This window comes from Pseudophryne corroboree, chromosome 8, assembly GCF_028390025.1.
Source record: "Pseudophryne corroboree isolate aPseCor3 chromosome 8, aPseCor3.hap2, whole genome shotgun sequence".
Taxonomy (NCBI): Eukaryota; Metazoa; Chordata; class Amphibia; order Anura; family Myobatrachidae; genus Pseudophryne; species Pseudophryne corroboree.
In genome coordinates this window covers 162,947,798-162,966,981 of record NC_086451.1, presented here as the reverse complement: position 1 = coordinate 162,966,981, position 19,184 = coordinate 162,947,798, and the positions used below count along the sequence as shown (strand labels likewise).

Genomic DNA, 19,184 nt, shown 5'->3' with positions numbered 1-19,184 from the left:
CAGACGTCAAATCTACATGGAGCAGCTGGAGAGGACAAGAGCAGGTTTGCAAAATATAGACAGAAGAGCTCTCCAGCCTAGTTTGCTGTCTGTTTCCACTTCTCTTTTCTTGAGCCGCTCCCTTCTATGCCCTTGCGCACTATCCTGACTTCTCCCATCTGCTTACTTTGTGCCTTCCAACGCACAATGCGAACTACAGGTAGTGCTGCAGGGCCCACACCCTTTTACTTGCCATACAGAGCAGCTCTAGAGCTGTTACAGTGCCCAGCTTCTGCAAGAAATCAGCTTGAATGCTTCAGGGGCTGGGGCATAGCCAACATGAGCCCCACACCGAAGGAGCGTGGAGGTGTTTAATGCGAACTAGGGGTCATCCAAGCGCTGCAAAAGGCCGACATGCCCTGCACGCCCATTTTCTCTATTCATATGCAGACGAGGGTTGAAGCCAACTTTGACCCACTGCTTGGATGACATCACCATATGCAAATCCATCTGCTGCAGGCCTTCCTCCAGGAATGCTTGCACTAGTTGTTGCATTTGGTTTGTTGTTTGGGGGTGCTTCAGTATTAGGCAGCCTTCTGCCCTCCCATGTTCATCTGAAAATATGTGTTCTCCCTGCAGTTGTTGTCCCCAGATGAGAGTTCCCTTGTGCTGCCTCAGTTGAATCTTCTTTACTTGACAGAGATGTGCCTGAGCAGCGGCCCTCCCCAGCCCTATCCCAAATCATACTTATTTTGCATAGGAGATACCATGGTCATGAAGATTGTTCTCCCAGGGTGAGGTTCATTCATTGCATTCTGGGTATGCTGACCCCTGTGATTTCCCCAAATGTGGGAAACTTGACTGCATTATTTGTGGTAGTGGGGGACTGTGTTTGTGCTTTCCTCTGGTCAGCTCTGGTAAAAGTCAGATTTCTTTGTCTCAGATCTTCCTCTAGCCTTGTTCTTCTTTCGAGAGTTCCCTTGTGCTGCCTCAGTTGGATCTCCTTTACTTGACAGGGGGGTGCCCAAGCAGCGACCCTCACCAGCTCTAGCCCAACTCCTACTTACCTGCCAGGTGAGATACTATGATCATGAAGGTGCTTCTCCCAGGACAAGGCTCACCCATTGCACTCTGGGTGTGCTGCCCCTGTGATTTCCCCAAATGTGGGAAACTTGACTGCATAATTTGTGTTTCCACTGGTCGGCTTTCATATAATTCAGATCTCTTTGTCTCAGGTCTCTCTCCAGCCTAGTTTGCAGTCTGTTTCCACTTTTTTTTTTTTGAGCCCCTCCCTTCTATACCCTTGTGCACTATCCTGACTTCTCCTCCTGTCTGCTTACTTTGTGCCTTCCAATGCACAATGCAAACTACAGGTAGTGCTGCAGGGCCCACAAACTTTTACTTGCATTACAGAGCAGCTCTGGAGCTGTTACAGTGCCCAGCTGCTGCAAGAAATCAGCTTGAATGCTTCAGGGGCTGGGGCATTGCCAACATGAGCCCCACACCGAAGGAGGGTGGGGGTGTTTAATGCGAACTAAGGGTCATCCAAGCGCCGCAAAAGGCCGCCATTCCCTGCATACCCCTTTTCTCTTTTCATATGCAGATGAGGGTTCCAGCCAACCGTGCCCACTGCTTGGATGACATCACTGTATGCAAATCCGTCTTCTGCAGACCTTCCCCCAGGAATGCTTGTACTAGTTGTTGCATTTGGTTTGTTGTTTGGGGGTGCTTCAGTATTAGGCAGCCTTCTGCCCTCCCATGTTCATCTGAAAATATGTGTTCTCCCTGCAGTTGTTGTCCCCAGATGAGAGTTCCCTTGTGCTGCCTCAGTTGAATCTCCTTTACTTGACAGAGATGTGCCTGAGCAGCGGCCCTCCCCAGCCCTATCCCAAATCATATTTATTTTGCATAGGAGATATCATGGTAATGAAGACTGTTATCCCAGGGTGAGGTTCATTCATTGCATTCTGGGTATGCTGACCCCTGTGATTTCCCCAAATGTGGGAAACTCGACTTCATTATTTGTGGTAGTGGGGGACTGTGTTTGTGCTTTCCTCTGGTCAGCTCTGGTAAAAGTCAGATTTATTTGCCTCAGATCTTCCTCTAGCCTTGTTCTTCTTTCGAGAGTTCCCTTGTGCTGACTCAGTTGGATCTCCTTCACTTGACAGGGAAGTGCCCGAGCAGCGACCTTCCCCAGCTCTAGCCCAACTCCTACTTACCTGCCAGGTGAGATACTATGATCATGTAGGTGCTTCTCCCAGGGCAAGGCTCACCCATTGCACTCTTGGTGTGCTGCCCCTGTGATTTCCCAAAATGTGGGAAACTTGACTGCATAATTTGTGTTTCCCCTGGTCGGCTCTCGTATAATTCAGATCTCTTTGTCTCAGGTTTCTTTCCAGCCTAGTTTGCTGTCTGTTTCCACTTCTCTTTTCTTGAGCCGCTCCCTTCTATGCCGTTGCGCACTATTCTGACCTCTCCTGTCTGCTTACTTTGTGCCTTCCAACGCACAATGCAAACTACAGGTAGTGCTGCAGGGCCCACACCCTTTTACATGCTTTACAGAGCAGCTCTGGAGCTGTTACAGTGCCCAGCTGCTGCAAGAAATCAGCTTGAATGCTTCAGGGGCTGGGGCATAACCAACATGAGCCCCACACCGAAGGAGGGTGGAGATGTTTAATGCGAATTAGGGGTCATCCAAGCGCCGCAAAAGGCCGCCATTCCCTGCACATCCCTTTTTTCTTTTCATATGCAGACGAGGGTTGAAGCCAACTTTGACCCACTGCTTGGATGACATCACCATATGCAAATCCATCTGCTGCAGGCCTTCCCCAGGAATGCTTGCACTAGTTGTTGCATTTGGTTTGTTGTTTGGGGGTGCTTCAGTATTAGGCAGCCTTCTGCCCTCCCATGTTCATCTGAAAATATGTGTTCTCCCTGCAGTTGTTGTCCCAAGATGAGAGTTCCCTTGTGCTGCCTCAGTTGAATCGCCTTTACTTGACAGAGATGTGCCTGAGCAGCGGCCCTCCCCATCCCTGTCCCAAATCATACTTATTTTGCATAGGAGATACCATGGTCATGAAGATTGTTCTCCCAGGGTGAGGTTCATTCATTGCATTCTGGGTATGCTGACCCCTGTGATTTCCCCAAATGTTGGAAACTCGACTGCATTATTTGTGGTAGTGGGGGGCTGTGTTTGTGCTTTCCTCTGGTCAGCTCTGGTAAAAGTCAGATTTCTTTGTCTCAGATCTTCCTCTAGCCTTGTTCTTCTTTCGAGAGTTCCCTTGTGCTGCCTCAGTTGGATCTCCTTCACTTGACAGGGGGGTGCCCGAGCAGCGACCCTCCCCAGCTCTAGCCTAACTCCTACTTACCTGCCAGGTGAGATACTATGATCATGTAGGTGCTTCTCCCAGGGCAAGGCTCACCCATCGCACTCTTGGTGTGCTGCCCCTGTGATTTCCCCAAATGTGGGAAACTTGACTGCATAATTTGTGTTTCCCCTGGTCGGCTCTCGTATAATTCAGATGTCTTTGTCTCAGGTCTCTCTCCAGCCTAGTTTGCTGTCTGTTTCCACTTCTCTTTTCTTGAGCCGCTCCCTTCTATGCCCTTGCGCACTATCCTGACTTCTCCCGTCTGCTTACTTTGTGCCTTCCAACGCACAATGCGAACTACAGGTAGTGCTGCAGGGCCCACACCCTTTTACTTGCCTTACAGAGCAGCTCTGGAGCTGTTACAGTGCCCAGCTGCTGCAAGAAATCAGCTTGAATGCTTCAGGGGCTGGGGCATAGCCAACATGAGCCCCACACCGAAGGAGGGTGGAGGTGTTTAATGCGAACTAGGGGTCATCCAAGCGCCGCAAAAGGCCGCCATGCCCTGCATGCCCCTCTTCTCTATTCATATGCAGATGAGTGTTGAAGCCAACTTTGACCCACTGCTTGGATGACATCACCATATGCAAATCCATCTGCTGCAGGCCTTCCCCCAGGAATGCTTGCACTAGTTGTTGCATTTGGTTTGTTGTTTGGGGGTGCTTCAGTATTAGGCAGCCTTCTGCCCTCCCATGTTCATCTGAAAATTTGTGTTCTCCCTGCAGTTGTTGTCCCCCGATGAGAGTTCCCTTGTGCTGCCTCAGTTGAATCTCCTTTACTTGACAGAGATGTGCCTGAGCAGCGGCCCTCCCCAGCTCTATCCCAAATCATACTTATTTTGCATAGGAGATACCATGGTCATGAAGATTGTTTTCCCAGGGTGAGGTTCATTCATTGCATTCTGGGTATGCTGACCCCTGTGATTTCCCCAAATGTGGGAAACTGGACTGCATTATTTGTGGTAGTGAGGGACTGTGTTTGTGCTTTCCTCTGGTCAGCTCTGGTAAAAGTCAGATTTCTTTGTCTCAGATCTTCCTCTAGCCTTGTTCTTCTTTCGAGAGTTCCCTTGTGCTGCCTCAGTTGGATCTCCTTCACTTGACAGGGGGGTGCCCGAGCAGCGACCCTCCCCAGCTCTAGCCCAGCTCCTACTTACCTGCCAGGTGAGATACTATGATCATGAAGGTGCTTCTCCCAGGGCAAGGCTCACCCATTGCACTCTGGGTGTGCTACTCCTGCGGTTTCCCCAAATGTTGGACACTTGACTGCATAATTTGTGTTTCACCTGGTCGGCTCTCGTATAATTCAGATCTCTTTGTCTCAGGTCTCTCTCCAGCCTAATTTGCAGTCTGTTTCCACTTCTCTTTTCTTGAGTTGCTCCCTTCTATGCCCTTGCGCACTGTCCTGACTTCTCCCGTCTGCTTACTTTGTGCCTTCCAACGCACAATGCAAACTACAGGTAGTGCTGCAGGGCCCACACCCTTTTACTTGCCTTACAGAGCAGCTCTGGAGCTGTTACAGTGCCCAGCTGCTGCAAGAAATCAGCTTGAATGCTTCAGGGGCTGGGGCATAGCCATCATGAGCCCCACACCGAAGGAGGGTGGAGGTGTTTAATGCGAACTAGGGGTCATCCAAGCACCGCAAAAGGCCGCCATGCCCTGCATGCCAATTTTATCTTTTCATATGCAGACGAGGGTTGAAGCCAACTTTGACCCACTGCTTGGATGACATCACCATATGCAAATCCATCTGCTGCAGGCCTTCCCCCAGGAATGCTTGCACTAGTTGTTGCATTTGGTTTGTTGTTTGGGGGTGCTTCAGTATTAGGCAGCCTTCTGCCCTCCCATGTTCATCTGAAAATATGTGTACCTCCTGCAGTTGTTGTCCCCAGATGAGAGTTCCCTTGTGCTGCCTCAGTTGAATCTCCTTTACTTGACAGAGATGTGCCTGAGCAGCGGCCCTCTCCAGCCCTATCCCAAATCATACTTATTTTGCATAGGAGATATTATGGTCATGAAGATTGTTCTCCCAGGGTGAGGTTCATTCATTGCATTCTGGGTATGCTGACCCCTGTTATTTCCCCAAATGTGGTAAACTTGACAGCATTATTTGTGGTAGTGGGGGACTGTGTTTGTGCTTTCCTCTGGTCAGCTCTGGTAAAAGTCAGATTTCTTTGTCTCAGATCTTCCTCTAGCCTTGTTCTTCTTTCGAGAGTTCCCTTGTGCTGCCTTAGTTGGATCTCCTTCACTTGACAGGGGGGTGCCCGAGCAGTGACCCTCCCCAGCTCTAGCCCAACTCCTACTTACCTGCTAGGTGAGATACTATGATCATGAAGGTGCTTCTCCCAGGGCAAGGCTCACCAATTGCACTCTGGGTGTGCTGCTCCTGCGATATCCTCAAATGTGGGAAACTTGACTGCATAATTTGTGTTTCCCCTGGTCGGCTCTCGTATAATTCAGATCTCTTTGTCTCATGTCTCTCTCCAGCCTAGTTTGCTGTCTGTTTACACTTCTCTTTTCTTGAGCCACTCCCTTCTATGCCCTTGCGCACTATCTTGACTTCTACCGTCTGCTTACTTTGTGCCGTCCAACGCACAATGCGAACTACAGGTAGTGCTGCAGGGCCCACACCCTTTTAGTTGCCTTACAGAGCAGCTCTGGAGCTATTACAGTGCCCAGCTGCTGCAAGTAATCAGCTTGAATGCTTCAGGGGCTGGGGCATAGCCAACATGAGCCCCACACCGAAGTAGGGTGGAGGTGTTTAATGCGAACTAGGGGTCATCCAAGCGCCGCAAAAGGCCGCCATGCCCTGCACGCCCCTTTTCTCTTTTCATATGCAGACGAGGGTTGAAGCCAACTTTGACCCACTGCTTGGATGACATCACCATATGCAAATCCATCTGCTGCAGGCCTTCCCCCAGGAATGCTTGTACTAGTTGTTGCGTTTGGTTTGTTGTTTGGGGGTGCTTCAGTATTAGGCAGCCTTCTGCCCTCCCATGTTCATCTGAAAATATGTGTTCTCCCTGCAGTTGTTGTCCCCAGATGAGAGTTCCCTTGTGCTGCCTCAGTTGAATCTCCTTTACTTGACAAGGGAGGCATTTTGGATGTTTTCTTTGGGTACCCATACACCTGATGGTCTGAATGAGAGCATCGAACTGAACAACATTGGCAGTCTCTGAAGATTTTATCTATTGATTTACCTAATACATTATTTATTGAATATCCATTTATTGTATGTTTAATAAATAAAAAAATTATTAGAAGTAGCTATTTTGGAAACAGCTTTCCTCTTAGGATGAAACTGTATAATCCTGTTGTGTGTGTTCCTTTAAAGTTCTTTAGTAAAATCCACTAGTAATGATGAACATCAGATTTCTTCCTCCATCCTCTTTTTACACTTTCTCTTGGTTCTATATATATTTTTTTTTCTATTTTTATTTTTTTCCCCTCCTTCTCCCAAAAGGCCCCCCTCCCTCCCCCCCCTCCCTGTTTTACATTTTAAAATCTTTAAATATTTAAATCTTCGAATCCTTAAATTGTCTGTTTAATATTTATTTTTTCTTCAATTCTTTTTGTTGTTTAAACAGCAATGTAGTTATTCCAGGGGTTAAAATAATGAAATATAGAAATAATATTAACAAAAATTAAAGGTAAAAATGAATTGATAGAATGATCCCATTAAAAGTAAATAAATAATATGGATGTTAAGCTGAGCAGGTTGGATTCGAACATGGGACTAGCTGCATAGAGTGCATTTGATGTTTCCCCTGCGCCACAAGAACTGCTTTAGTAATGGCATGGATTTATGTTACCCTAAAAGGTTTTATATAAGTAAATGGGGATCCTTAGTGCTGAGTCTCTGAATTATGTATATGTGATTATAGATATGAGGTATTGATTGAAAGATTATAGGTTAATCTGTATATAGATTATATATTTTCTGTTATTTTTTAAACCACCTTGTTGCTTATTTTATTATTATTTTTAATCACCATGTTGCTTATTTTTATATTATGAAATGCCTTTATATGTGCAATTGCAATTAGAAAGTTGTTCCATATGTGAGTCATTACATGTATGCATCCAATTAGTACATGTATGTATCCAATCAACTAATTAGTAATGCTATTGGTCCGGTGCATTTTAAAAAGAGCCTGCTAGGCTGCTGATGTATCCTCTGACGAAACCGCTCTTGGATAACAGCGGAAAAACGCGTAAGGAAGGTGATTACCGGACACTCTGATTGCTGAGATATAAGCCCGTTCATGAACGAGCTACATCACGGCGGACGTCTGATGTAAAGACAGCGGTGAAGGGGAAAAAGCAATTTGAGACCGAGCAAAAGGAGGTCTCTACCCCACGGCAGGGAGAAATATCCCGACCGCGAGTGCCTATAAGATCCAGCCACGGTTAACGGGGGTCGTAGCATACCGCTGTGTTTCACCAACCATCACAGCGCTCTCCCCCTGTTTTCTTTCATTACTCACGTGAGTTACATATGAACTTTAACTGCAGTAAATAAGAGGCGTTGGTTACAACTGTTGCTGTTCATCCACAAGAAGGAATTTAATGTATCAATTACAATTGGAAAGTAATGATTAAATTACAACAGCTGTATCCAGGAGGATTTTTTGGACACTTTAATAAACATTCCGTTGTCATCAAGGGCAATATGAAATAGATCCTGATTACATTTAGATATGGATAGTGGTGCCTATATATGTTGACTCCATTGTATTTTATTGAATGTGGGTTTCTTCTGTCTATATATATTTTTTAAAAATAAAGAGCTTGTATATTTTATTTTTTGCGCTCCCTTAATAACAAGTGTGATTATCTTTAAAATTTGGTTTATTATTGGTAGAACAGTACTACCTATGGGAGCAGCATTTTATAATATATGGTGAAAATTAATAGATGTATAAAGATTAAATAAGCAACAAATTGGTGAAATAGATAAGTTTTGATAGAATCGCTGGGTTCTATATATATATATTGACATTTGGTTATATATATGTATAGACTTTATAAATTCTTGACAGAGATGTGCCTGAGCAGCGGCCCTCCCCAGCCCTATCCCAAATCATAATTATTTTGCATAGGAGATACCATGGTCATGAAGATTGTTCTCCCAGGGTGAGGTTCATTCATTGCATTCTGGGTATGCTGACCCCTGTGATTTCCCCAAATGTGGGAAACTCGACTGCATTATTTGTGGTAGTGGGGGACTGTGTTTGTGCTTTCCTCTGGTCAGCTCTGGTAAAAGTCAGATTTATTTGTCTCAGATCTTCCTCTAGCCTTGTTCTTCTTTCGAGAGTTTCCATGTGCTGCCTCAGTTGGATCTCCTTCACTTGACAGGGGGGTGCCCAAGCAGCGACCCTCCCCAGCTCTAGCCCAACTCCTACTTACCTGCCAGGTGAGATACTATGATCATGAAGGTGCTTCTCCCAGGGCAAGGCTCACCCATTGCACTCTGGGTGTGCTGCTCCTGCGGTTTCCCCAAATGTTGGACACTTGACTGCATAATTTGTGTTTCCCCTGGTCGGCTCTCGTATAATTCAGATCTCTTTGTCTCAGGTCTCTCTCCAGCCTAGTTTGCTGTCTGTTTCCACTTCTCTTTTCTTGAGTTGCTCCCTTCTATGCCCTTGCGCACTATCCTGACTTCTCCCGTCTGCTTACTTTGTGCCTTCCAACGCACAATGCAAACCACAGGTAGTGCTGCAGGGCCCACACCCTTTTACTTGCCTTACAGAGCAGCTCTGGAGCTGTTACAGTGCCCAGCTGCTGCAAGAAATCAGCTTGAATGCTTCAGGGGCTGGGGCATAGCCCCACACCGAAGGAGGGTGGAGGTGTTTAATGCAAACTAGGGGTCATCCAAGCGCCGCAAAAGGCCGCCATGCCCTGCACGCCACTTTTCTCTTTTCATATGCAGACGAGGGTTGAAGCCAACTTTGACCCACTGCTTGGATGACATCACCATATGCAAATCCATCTGCTGCAGGCCTTCCCCCAGGAATGCTTGCACTAGTTGTTGCATTTGGTTTGTTGTTTGGGGGTGCTTCAGTATTAGGCAGCCTTCTGCCCTCCCATGTTCATCTGAAAATATGTGTTCTCCCTGCAGTTGTTGTCCCCAGATGAGAGTTCCCTTGTGCTGCCTCAGTTGAATCTCCTTTACTTGACAGAGATGTGCCTGAGCAGCGGCCCTCCCCAGCCCTATCCCAAGTCATACTTATTTTGCATAGGAGATACCATGGTCATGAAGATTGTTCTCCCAGGGTGAGGTTCATTCATTGCATTCTGGGTATGCTGACCCCTATGATTTCCCCAAATGTGGGAAACTCGACTGCATTATTTGTGGTAGTGGGGGACTGTGTTTGTTCTTTCCTCTGGTCAGCTCTGGTAAAAGTCAGATTTATTTGTCTCAGATCTTCCTCTAGCCTTGTTCTTCTATCGAGAGTTTCCTTGTGCTGCCTCAGTTGGATCTACTTCACTTGACAGGGGGGTGCCCGAGCAGCGACCCTCCCCAGCTCTATCCCAAATCCTACTTACCTGCCACGTGAGATACTATGATCATGAAGGTGCTTCTCCCAGGGCAAGTCTCACCCATTGCACTCTGGGTGTGCTGCTCCTGCGATTTCCCCAAATGTGGGAAACTTGACTGCATAATTTGTGTTTCCCCTGGTCGGCTCTCGTATAATTCAGATCTCTTTGTCTCAGGTCTCTCTCCAGCCTAGTTTGCTGTCTATTTCCACTTCTTTTTTCTTGAGCCGCTCCCTTCTATGCCCTTGCGCACTATCCTGACTTCTCCCGTCTGCTTAATTTGTTTCCTTCCAACGCACAATGCGAACTTAAGGTAGTGCTGCAGGGCCCACGCCCTTTTACTTGCCTTACAGAGCAGCTCTGGAGCTGTTACAGTGCCTAGCTGCTGCAAGAAATCAGCTTGAATGCTTCAGGGGCTGGGGCATAGCCAACATGAGCCCCACACCGAAGGAGGGTGGAGGTGTTTAATGCGAACTAGGGGTCATCCAATCGCCGCAAAAGGCCGCCATGCCCTGCACGCCCCTTTTCTCTTTTCATATGCAGACGAGGGTTGAAGCCAACTTTGACCCACTGCTTGGATGACATCACCATATGCAAATCCATCTGCTGCAGCCTTCCCCCAGGAATGCTTGCACTAGTTGTTGCATTTGGTTTGTTGTTTGGGGGTGCTTCAGTATTAGGCAGCCTTCTGCCCTCCCATGTTCATCTGAAAATATGTGTTCTCCCTGCAGTTGTTGTCCCCAGATGAGAGTTCCCTTGTGCTGCCTCAGTTGAATCTTCTTTACTTGACAGAGATGTGCCTGAGCAGCGGCCCTCCCCAGCCCTATCCCAAATCATACTTATTTTGCATAGGAGATACCATGGTCATGAAGATTGTTCTCCCAGGGTGAGGTTCATTCATTGCATTCTGGGTATGCTGACCCCTGTGATTTCCTTAAATGTGGGAAACTCGACTGCATTATTTGTGGTAGTGGGGGACTGTGTTTGTGCTTTCCTCTGGTCAGCTCTGGTAAAAGTCAGATTTCTTTGTCTCAGATTTTCCTCTAGCCTTGTTCTTCTTTCGAGAGTTCCCTTGTGCTGCCTCAGTTGGATCTCCTTCACTTGACAGGGGGGTGCCCGAGCAGCGACCCTCCCCAGCTCTAGCCCAACTCCTACTTACCTGCCAGGTGAGATACTATGATCATGAAGTTGCTTCTCCCTGGGCAAGGATCACCCATTGCACTCTGGGTGTGCTGCCCCTGTGATTTCCCCAAATGTGGGAAACTTGACTGCGTAATTTGTGTTTCCCCTGGTCGGCTCTCATATAATTCAGATCTCTTTGTCTCAGGTCTCTCTCCAGCCTAGTTTGCTGTCTGTTTCCACTTCTTTTTTCTTGAGCCCCTCCCTTCTATACCCTTGTGCACTATCCTGACTTCTCCTCCTGTCTGCTTACTTTGTGCCTTACAATGCACAATGCAAACTACAGGTAGTGCTGCAGGGCCCACACCCTTTTACTTGCCTTACAGAGCAGCTCTGGAGCTGTTACAGTGCCCAGCTGCTGCAAGAAATCAGCTTGAATGCTTCAGGGGCTGGGGCATGGCCAACATGAGCCCCACACCGAAGGAGGGTGAAGGTGTTTAATGCGAGCTAGGGGTCATCCAAGCGCCGCAAAAGGCTGCCATGCCCTGCACGCCCCTTTTCTCTTTTCATATGCAGACGAGGGTTGAAGCCAACTTTGACCCACTGCTTGGATGACATCACCATATGCAAATCCATCTGCTGCAGGCCTTCCCCCAGGAATGCCTGCACTAGTTGTTGCATTTTGTTTGTTGTTTTGGGGTGCTTCAGTATTAGGTAGCCTTCTGCCCTCCCATGTTCATCTGAAAATATGTGTTCTCCCTGCAGTTGTTGTCCCCAGATGAGAGTTCCCTTGTGCTGCCTCAGTTGAATCTCCTCTACTTGACAGAGATGTGCCTGAGCAGCGGCCCTCCCCAGCCCTATCCCAAATCATACTTATTTTGCATAGGAGATACCTTGGTCATGAAGATTGTTCTCCCAGGGTGAGGTTCATTCATTGCATTCTGGGTATGCTGACTAGTGATGAGCGAGGTTCGGTTTTACTCGGTTTTACTCGGTTTTACTCGGTTCTCAAAACGGCATCTTATTGGCTATCCAAAACACGTGACATCCGTGAGCCAATAAGATGCAGTTTTGAGAACCGAGTAAAACCGAATCCGCTCATCACTAATGCTGACCCCTGTGATTTCCACAAATGTGGGAAACTCGACTGCATTATTTGTGGTAGTGGGGGACTGTGTTTGTGCTTTCCTCTGGTCAGCTCTGGTAAAAGTCAGATTTCTTTGTCTCAGATTTTCCTCTAGCCTTGTTCTTCTTTCGAGAGTTCCCTTGTGCTGCCTCAGTTGGATCTCCTTCACTTGACAGGGGGCTGCCCGAGCAGCGACCCTCCCCAGCTCTAGCCCATCTCCTACTTACCTGCCAGGTGAGATACTATGATCATGAAGTTGCTTCTCCCATGGCAAGGATCACCCATTGCACTCTGGGTGTGCTGCCCCTGTGATTTCCCCAAATGTGGGAAACTTGACTGCGTAATTTGTGTTTCCCCTGGTCGGCTCTCATATAATTCAGATCTCTTTGTCTCAGGTCTCTCTCCAGCCTAGTTTGCTGTCTGTTTCCACTTCTTTTTTCTTGAGCCCCTCCCTTCTATACCCTTGTGCACTATCCTGACTTCTCCTCCCGTCTGCTTACTTTGTGCCTTACAATGCACAATGCAAACTACAGGTAGTGCTGCAGGGCCCACACCCTTTTACTTGCCTTACAGAGCAGCTCTGGAGCTGTTACAGTGCCCAGCTGCTGCAAGAAATCAGCTTGAATGCTTCAGGGGCTGGGGCATGGCCAACATGAGCCCCACACCGAAGGAGGGTGAAGGTGTTTAATGCGAGCTAGGGGTCATCCAAGCGCCGCAAAAGGCTGCCATGCCCTGCACGCCCCTTTTCTCTTTTCATATGCAGACGAGGGTTGAAGCCAACTTTGACCCACTGCTTGGATGACATCACCATATGCAAATCCATCTGCTGCAGGCCTTCCCCCAGGAATGCCTGCACTAGTTGTTGCATTTTGTTTGTTGTTTTGGGGTGCTTCAGTATTAGGTAGCCTTCTGCCCTCCCATGTTCATCTGAAAATATGTGTTCTCCCTGCAGTTGTTGTCCCCAGATGAGAGTTCCCTTGTGCTGCCTCAGTTGAATCTCCTTTACTTGACAGAGATGTGCCTGAGCAGCGGCCCTCCCCAGCCCTATCCCAAATCATACTTATTTTGCATAGGAGATACCTTGGTCATGAAGATTGTTCTCCCAGGGTGAGGTTCATTCATTGCATTCTGGGTATGCTGACCCCTGTGATTTCCACAAATGTGGGAAACTCGACTGCATTATTTGTGGTAGTGGGGGACTGTGTTTGTGCTTTCCTCTGGTCAGCTCTGGTAAAAGTCAGATTTCTTTGTCTCAGATTTTCCTCTAGCCTTGTTCTTCTTTCGAGAGTTCCCTTGTGCTGCCTCAGTTGGATCTCCTTCACTTGACAGGGGGCTGCCCGAGCAGCGACCCTCCCCAGCTCTAGCCCAACTCCTACTTACCTGCCAGGTGAGATACTATGATCATGAAGTTGCTTCTCCCATGGCAAGGATCACCCATTGCACTCTGGGTGTGCTGCCCCTGTGATTTCCCCAAATGTGGGAAACTTGACTGCGTAATTTGTGTTTCCCCTGGTCGGCTCTCATATAATTCAGATCTCTTTGTCTCAGGTCTCTCTCCAGCCTAGTTTGCTGTCTGTTTCCACTTCTTTTTTCTTGAGCCCCTCCCTTCTATACCCTTGTGCACTATCCTGACTTCTCCTCCCGTCTGCTTACTTTGTGCCTTACAATGCACAATGCAAACTACAGGTAGTGCTGCAGGGCCCACACACTTTTACTTGCCTTACAGAGCAGCTCTGGAGCTGTTACAGTGCCCAGCTGCTGCAAGAAATCAGCTTGAATGCTTCAGGGACTGGGGCATGGCCAACATGAGCCCCACACAGAAGGAGGGTGGGGGTATTTAATGCGAACTAGGGGTCATCCAAGCGCCGCAAAAGGCCGCCATGCCCTGCATACCCCTTTTCTCTTTTCATATGCAGATGAGGGTTCCAGCCAACTTTGGCCCACTGCTTGGATGACATCACCGTATGCAAATCCGTCTTCTGCAGACCTTCCCCCAGGAATGCTTGTACTAGTTGTTGCATTTGGTTTGTTGTTTGGGGGTGCTTCAGTATTAGGCAGCCTTCTGCCCTCCCATGTTCATCTGAAAATATGTGTTCTCCCTGCAGTTGTTGTCCCCAGATGAGAGTTCCCTTGTGCTGCCTCAGTTGAATCTCCTTTACTTGACAGAGATGTGCCTGAGCAGCGGCCCTCCCCAGCCCTATCCCAAATCATACTTATTTTGCATAGGAGATACCATGGTCATGAAGATTGTTCTCCCAGGGTGAGGTTCATTCATTGCATTCTGGGTATGCTGACCCCTGTGATTTCCCCAAATGTGGGAAACTTGACTGCATTATTTGTGGTAGTGAGTGACTGTGTTTGTGCTTTCCTCTGGTCAGCTCTTGTAAAAGTAAGATTTCTTTGTCTCAGATCTTCCTCTAGCCTTGTTCTTCTTTCGAGAGTTTCCTTGTGCTGCTTCAGTTGGATCTCCTTCACTTGACAGGGGGGTGCCCGAGCAGCGACCCTCCCCAGCTCTAGCCCAACTCCTACTTACCTGCCAGGTGAGATACTATGATCATGAAGGTGCTTCTCCCAGGGCAAGGCTCACCCATTGCACTCTGGGTGTGCTGCTCCTGCGATTTCCCCAAATGTGGGAAACTTGACTGCATAATTTGTGTTTCCCCTGGTCGGCTCTCGTATAATTCAGATCTCTTTGTCTCAGGTCTCTCTCCAGCCTAGTTTGCTGTCTGTTTCCACTTCTCTTTTCTTGAGCCGCTCCCTTCTATGCCCTTGCGCACTATCCCAGGATAATTATTGTAGCTGGTCTGCGGGTAACAGCTCTCAGATCCACTTCTAGAAAAAATGCAACAATGTAATTTGAGTGACAAACTGCAGAGATGAACCCTTTCTGTGACTGCTGCACAGGGATCACACAAACTCTATTCATAGGGCTGACTTCACTTAGGGGAGATGTTCTCGCCCCGCAAAGAAGTGCGAGTATATACCGCACTTACGGTACCATTGGATTTACAGATATTTTCTTGCAATACACTATGGGGGTCATTCTGAGTTGATTGCTCGCTAGCAGTTTTTAGCAGCCTTAAAACGGTGGAGTTAACATATCTCACGTGGAAGGTGGTCATGTTATTAGCCTTGGCTTTGGCTAGGCGAGTGTCGGAATTAGCGGCTTTGTCACATAAAAGCCCATATTTGGTGTTCCATGTGGATAGAGCGGAATTGCGGACCCATCCTCAATTCCTACCAAAAGTGGTCTCATCTTTTCATATGAACCAATCTATTGTGGTGCCTTTGGCTACGCGTGACTTGGAGGATTCCGAGTTACTTGATGTGGTCAGGGCTTTGAAAATTTACGTGGCCAGGACGGCTAGAGTCAGGAAAACTGAAGCGCTGTTTGTCCTGTATGCAACCAACAAGATTGGTGCCCCTGCTTCAAAGCAGGCTATTGCTCGCTGGATTTGTAACACGATTCAGCAAGCGCATTCTATGGCTGGATTGCAGTTACCGAAATCGGTCTAGGCCCATTCCACGAGGAAAGTGGGCTCTTCTTGGGCGGCTGCCCGAGGGGTCTCGGCACTACAGCTGTGTCGAGCTGCTACTTGGTCAGGTTCAAACACCTTTTCAAAATACTATAAGTTTGATACCCTGGCTGAGGAGGAACTCATGTTTGCTCAATCGGTGCTGCAGAGTCATCCGCACTCTCCCGCCCGTTTTGGAGCTTTGGTATAATCCCCATGGTCCTTATGGAGTCCCCAGCATCCTCTAGGACGTTAGAGAAAATAAGATTTTAAACCTACCGGTAAATCTTTTTCTCGTAGTCCGTAGAGGATGCTGGGCGCCCGTCCCAAGTGCGGACTACTTCTGCAATACTTGTATATAGTTATTGCTTCAATAAGGGTTATGTTATAGTTGCATCGGTCCTGCACTGATGCTACAGTATGTTGTTTTTTCGTACTCATAACTGGGTAGTTTATCACAAGTTATACAGTGTGATTGGTGTGGCTGGTATGAATCTTGCCCTGGATTAACAAAATCCTTTCCTCATACTGTCAGTCTCCTCTGGGCACAGTTTCTCTAACTGTGGCATAGAGGCGCATAGAGGGAGGAGCCAGTGCACACCCAGAACTAAAGTCTTTCTTAAAGTGCCCATGTCTCCTGCGGAGCCCGTCTATCCCCATGGTCCTTACGGAGTCCCCAGCACCCTCTACGGACTACGAGAAAAAGATTTACCGGTAGGTTTAAAATCTTATTTTCTACTTTATTCTTTTCTATCCTAGTTTATTACGACCAACTCTCATCCAAGGAGTTTGATATTCTACTACCTGCATGCAATTTAAATTGCTTAAATTGTTTATATGGTTGATTTGTCCTTCACAACCCATAATCTGCAACTTGGATGTACTTGTGTCATTGAAAATCTTATAATAAAAATGTTTATATATTGAAAAAAAAAGTTATAAGACATATGCATTCAATATTTGAAGAAACAAAATAAAATAAAGCTATGTATTGGGTTTCACTAACAAGCACATTGGAAGACTTGACTACTGTTAAAAGACATGCATTACATGGTATAGAGCCACAAACCACAATGTAGTAAAATAAAAACAAACTTACATGTGCTAGAGCTGGGGAGGGTCGCTGCTCGGGCAGCCCCCTGTCAAGTGAAGGAGATCCAACTGAGGCAGCACAAGGGAACTCTCGAAAGAAGAACAAGGCTAGAGGAAAATCTGAGACAAAGAAATCTGACTTTTACCAGAGCTGACCAGAGGAAAGCACAAACACTGTCCCCCACTACCACAAATAATGCAGTCGAGTTTCCCACATTTGTGGAAATCACAGGGGTCAGCATACCCAGAATGCAATGAATGAACCTCACCCTGGGAGAACAATCTTCATGACCATGGTATCTCCTATGCAAAATAAGTATGATTTGGGATAGGGCTGGGGAGGGCCGCTGCTCAGGCACATCTCTGTCAAGTAAAGGAGATTCAACTGAGGCAGCACAAGGGAACTCTCATCTGGGGACAACAACTGCAGGGAGAACACATATTTTCAGATGAACATGGGAGGGCAGAAGGCTACCTAATACTGAAGCACCCCCAAACAACAAACAAAATGCAACAACTAGTGCAAGCATTCCTGGGGGAAGGCCTGCAGCAGATGGATTTGCATATGGTGATGTCATCCAAGCAGTGGGTCAAAGTTGGCTTCAACCCTCGTCTGCATATGAAAAGAGAAAAGGGGCGTGCAGGGCATGGCAGCCTTTTGCGGCGCTTGGATGACCCCTAGCTCGCATTAAACACCTCCACCCTCCTTCGGTGTGGGGCTCATGTTGGCTATGCCCCAGCCCCTGAAGCATTCAAGCTGATTTCTTGCAGCAGTTGGCACTGTAACAGCTCCAGAGCTGCTCTGTAAGGCAAATAAAAGGGTGTGGGACCTGCAGCACTACCTGTAGTTCGCATTGTGCGTTGGAAGGCAAAAAGTAAGCAGACGGGAGAAGACAGGATAGTGCGCAAGGGCATAGAAGGGAGCGGCTCAAGAAAAGAGAAGTGGAAACAGACAGCAAACTAGGCTGGAGAGAGACCTGAGACAAAGAGATCTGAATTATACGAGAGCCGACCAGGGGAAACACAAATTATGCAGTCAAGTTTCCCACATTTGGGGAAATCGCAGGAGCAGCACACCCAGAGTGCAATGGGTGAGCCTTGCCCTGGGAGAAGCACCTTCATGATCATAGTATCTCACCTGGCAGGTAAGTAGGAGTTGGGCTAGAGCTGGGGAGGGTCGCTGCTCGGGCACCCCCCTGTCAAGTGAAGGAGATCCAACTGAGGCAGCACAAGGAAACTCTCGAAAGAAGAACAAGGCTAGAGGAAGATCTGAGACAAAGAAATCTGACTTTTACCAGAGCTGACCAGAGGAAAGCACAAACACAGTCACTCACTACCACAAATAATGCAGTCAAGTTTCCCACATTTGGGGAAATCACAGGGGTCAGCATACCCAGAATGCAATGAATGAACCTCACCCTGGGAGAACAATCTTCATGACCATGGTATCTCCTATGCAAAATAAGTATGATTTGGGATAGGGATGGGGAGGGCCGCTGCTCAGGCACATCTCTGTCAAGTAAAGGAGATTCAACTGAGGCAGCACAAGGGAACTCTCATCTGGGGACAACAACTGCAGGGAGAACACATATTTTCAGATGAACATGGGAGGGCAGAAGGCTGCCTAATACTGAAGCACCCCCAAACAACAAACCAAATGCAACAACTAGTACAAGCATTCCTGGGGGAAGGTCTGCAGAAGACGGATTTGCATACGGTGATGTCATCCAAGCAGTGGGCCAAAGTTGGCTGGAACCCTCATCTGCATATGAAAAGAGAAAAGGGGTATGCAGGGCATGGCGGCCTTTTGCGGCGCTTGGATGACCCCTAGTTCGCATTAAATACCCCCACCCTCCTTCTCTGTGGGGCTCATGTTGGCCATGCCCCAGCCCCTGAAGCATTCAAGCTGATTTCTTGCAGCAGCTGGGCACTGTAACAACTCCAGAGCTGCTCTGTAAGGAAAGTAAAAGGGTGTGGGCCCTGCAGCACTACCTGTAGTTTGCATTGTGCGTTGGAAGGCACAAAGTAAGCAGACGGGAGAAGTCAGGATAGTGAGCAAGGGCATAGAAGGGAGCAACTCAAGAAAAGAGAAGTGGAAACAGACAGCAAACTAGGCTGGAGAGAGACCTGAGACAAAGAGATCTGAATTATACGAGAGCCGACCAGGGGAAACACAAATTATGCAGTCAAGTGTCCAACATTTGGGGAAACCGCAGGAGCAGCACATCCAGAGTGCAATGGGTGAGCCTTGCCCTGGGAGAAGCACCTTCATGATCATAGTATCTCACCTGGCAGGTAAGTAGGAGTTGGGCTAGAGCTGGGGAGGGTCGCTGCTCGGGCACCCCCCTGTCAAGTGAAGGAGATCCAACTGAGGCAGCACATGGAAACTCTCGAAAGAAGAACAAGGCTAGAGGAAGATCTGAGACAAATAAATCTGACTTTTACCAGAGCT

At 47.7% G+C, this 19,184-nt stretch overlaps 22 non-coding genes and 3 pseudogenes across 22 annotated transcripts; 21 read left to right on the top strand and 4 right to left on the bottom strand.

Annotated features, from left to right (window-relative positions):
- Positions 1–722: 722 nt before the first annotated feature.
- LOC134950482 (U1 spliceosomal RNA) lies at positions 723–886 on the top strand. The gene has a single exon (XR_010183394.1). It is a non-coding gene; the product is annotated as a U1 spliceosomal RNA (small nuclear RNA).
- A 152-nt stretch (positions 887–1,038) lies between these two features.
- Positions 1,039–1,201, top strand: LOC134952661 (U1 spliceosomal RNA). The gene has a single exon (XR_010185137.1). It is a non-coding gene; the product is annotated as a U1 spliceosomal RNA (small nuclear RNA).
- Positions 1,202–1,874: 673 nt separating this feature from the next.
- LOC134951935 (U1 spliceosomal RNA) lies at positions 1,875–2,038 on the top strand. Its single transcript, XR_010184576.1, has one exon. It is a non-coding gene; the product is annotated as a U1 spliceosomal RNA (small nuclear RNA).
- Positions 2,039–2,190: 152 nt separating this feature from the next.
- LOC134953380 (U1 spliceosomal RNA) lies at positions 2,191–2,353 on the top strand. Its single transcript, XR_010185549.1, has one exon. It is a non-coding gene; the product is annotated as a U1 spliceosomal RNA (small nuclear RNA).
- A 670-nt stretch (positions 2,354–3,023) lies between these two features.
- LOC134950917 (U1 spliceosomal RNA) lies at positions 3,024–3,187 on the top strand. Its single transcript, XR_010183751.1, has one exon. It is a non-coding gene; the product is annotated as a U1 spliceosomal RNA (small nuclear RNA).
- A 152-nt stretch (positions 3,188–3,339) lies between these two features.
- On the top strand, positions 3,340–3,502 carry LOC134953439 (U1 spliceosomal RNA). Its single transcript, XR_010185579.1, has one exon. It is a non-coding gene; the product is annotated as a U1 spliceosomal RNA (small nuclear RNA).
- A 671-nt stretch (positions 3,503–4,173) lies between these two features.
- Positions 4,174–4,337, top strand: LOC134951463 (U1 spliceosomal RNA). Its single transcript, XR_010184198.1, has one exon. It is a non-coding gene; the product is annotated as a U1 spliceosomal RNA (small nuclear RNA).
- A 152-nt stretch (positions 4,338–4,489) lies between these two features.
- LOC134953003 (U1 spliceosomal RNA) lies at positions 4,490–4,652 on the top strand. Its single transcript, XR_010185353.1, has one exon. It is a non-coding gene; the product is annotated as a U1 spliceosomal RNA (small nuclear RNA).
- Positions 4,653–5,323: 671 nt separating this feature from the next.
- LOC134951537 (U1 spliceosomal RNA) lies at positions 5,324–5,487 on the top strand. Its single transcript, XR_010184259.1, has one exon. It is a non-coding gene; the product is annotated as a U1 spliceosomal RNA (small nuclear RNA).
- Positions 5,488–5,639: 152 nt separating this feature from the next.
- LOC134953418 (U1 spliceosomal RNA) lies at positions 5,640–5,802 on the top strand. The gene has a single exon (XR_010185566.1). It is a non-coding gene; the product is annotated as a U1 spliceosomal RNA (small nuclear RNA).
- Positions 5,803–8,425: 2,623 nt separating this feature from the next.
- On the top strand, positions 8,426–8,589 carry LOC134950443 (U1 spliceosomal RNA). The gene has a single exon (XR_010183362.1). It is a non-coding gene; the product is annotated as a U1 spliceosomal RNA (small nuclear RNA).
- Positions 8,590–8,741: 152 nt separating this feature from the next.
- LOC134952870 (U1 spliceosomal RNA) lies at positions 8,742–8,904 on the top strand. The gene has a single exon (XR_010185253.1). It is a non-coding gene; the product is annotated as a U1 spliceosomal RNA (small nuclear RNA).
- A 661-nt stretch (positions 8,905–9,565) lies between these two features.
- Positions 9,566–9,729, top strand: LOC134950628 (U1 spliceosomal RNA). The gene has a single exon (XR_010183514.1). It is a non-coding gene; the product is annotated as a U1 spliceosomal RNA (small nuclear RNA).
- Positions 9,730–9,881: 152 nt separating this feature from the next.
- On the top strand, positions 9,882–10,044 carry LOC134952989 (U1 spliceosomal RNA). The gene has a single exon (XR_010185342.1). It is a non-coding gene; the product is annotated as a U1 spliceosomal RNA (small nuclear RNA).
- Positions 10,045–10,715: 671 nt separating this feature from the next.
- Positions 10,716–10,879, top strand: LOC134950668 (U1 spliceosomal RNA). Its single transcript, XR_010183547.1, has one exon. It is a non-coding gene; the product is annotated as a U1 spliceosomal RNA (small nuclear RNA).
- Positions 10,880–11,031: 152 nt separating this feature from the next.
- LOC134953288 (U1 spliceosomal RNA) lies at positions 11,032–11,173 on the top strand (annotated as a pseudogene).
- Positions 11,174–12,344: 1,171 nt separating this feature from the next.
- On the top strand, positions 12,345–12,486 carry LOC134953466 (U1 spliceosomal RNA; annotated as a pseudogene).
- A 695-nt stretch (positions 12,487–13,181) lies between these two features.
- Positions 13,182–13,345, top strand: LOC134951112 (U1 spliceosomal RNA). Its single transcript, XR_010183911.1, has one exon. It is a non-coding gene; the product is annotated as a U1 spliceosomal RNA (small nuclear RNA).
- Positions 13,346–13,497: 152 nt separating this feature from the next.
- On the top strand, positions 13,498–13,639 carry LOC134953465 (U1 spliceosomal RNA; annotated as a pseudogene).
- A 695-nt stretch (positions 13,640–14,334) lies between these two features.
- LOC134951359 (U1 spliceosomal RNA) lies at positions 14,335–14,498 on the top strand. Its single transcript, XR_010184114.1, has one exon. It is a non-coding gene; the product is annotated as a U1 spliceosomal RNA (small nuclear RNA).
- Positions 14,499–14,650: 152 nt separating this feature from the next.
- On the top strand, positions 14,651–14,813 carry LOC134952003 (U1 spliceosomal RNA). The gene has a single exon (XR_010184630.1). It is a non-coding gene; the product is annotated as a U1 spliceosomal RNA (small nuclear RNA).
- Positions 14,814–16,888: 2,075 nt separating this feature from the next.
- Positions 16,889–17,052, bottom strand: LOC134950687 (U1 spliceosomal RNA). Its single transcript, XR_010183563.1, has one exon. It is a non-coding gene; the product is annotated as a U1 spliceosomal RNA (small nuclear RNA).
- A 670-nt stretch (positions 17,053–17,722) lies between these two features.
- Positions 17,723–17,885, bottom strand: LOC134952002 (U1 spliceosomal RNA). The gene has a single exon (XR_010184629.1). It is a non-coding gene; the product is annotated as a U1 spliceosomal RNA (small nuclear RNA).
- Positions 17,886–18,037: 152 nt separating this feature from the next.
- LOC134951358 (U1 spliceosomal RNA) lies at positions 18,038–18,201 on the bottom strand. The gene has a single exon (XR_010184113.1). It is a non-coding gene; the product is annotated as a U1 spliceosomal RNA (small nuclear RNA).
- Positions 18,202–18,872: 671 nt separating this feature from the next.
- LOC134953184 (U1 spliceosomal RNA) lies at positions 18,873–19,035 on the bottom strand. Its single transcript, XR_010185466.1, has one exon. It is a non-coding gene; the product is annotated as a U1 spliceosomal RNA (small nuclear RNA).
- Positions 19,036–19,184: the final 149 nt, after the last annotated feature.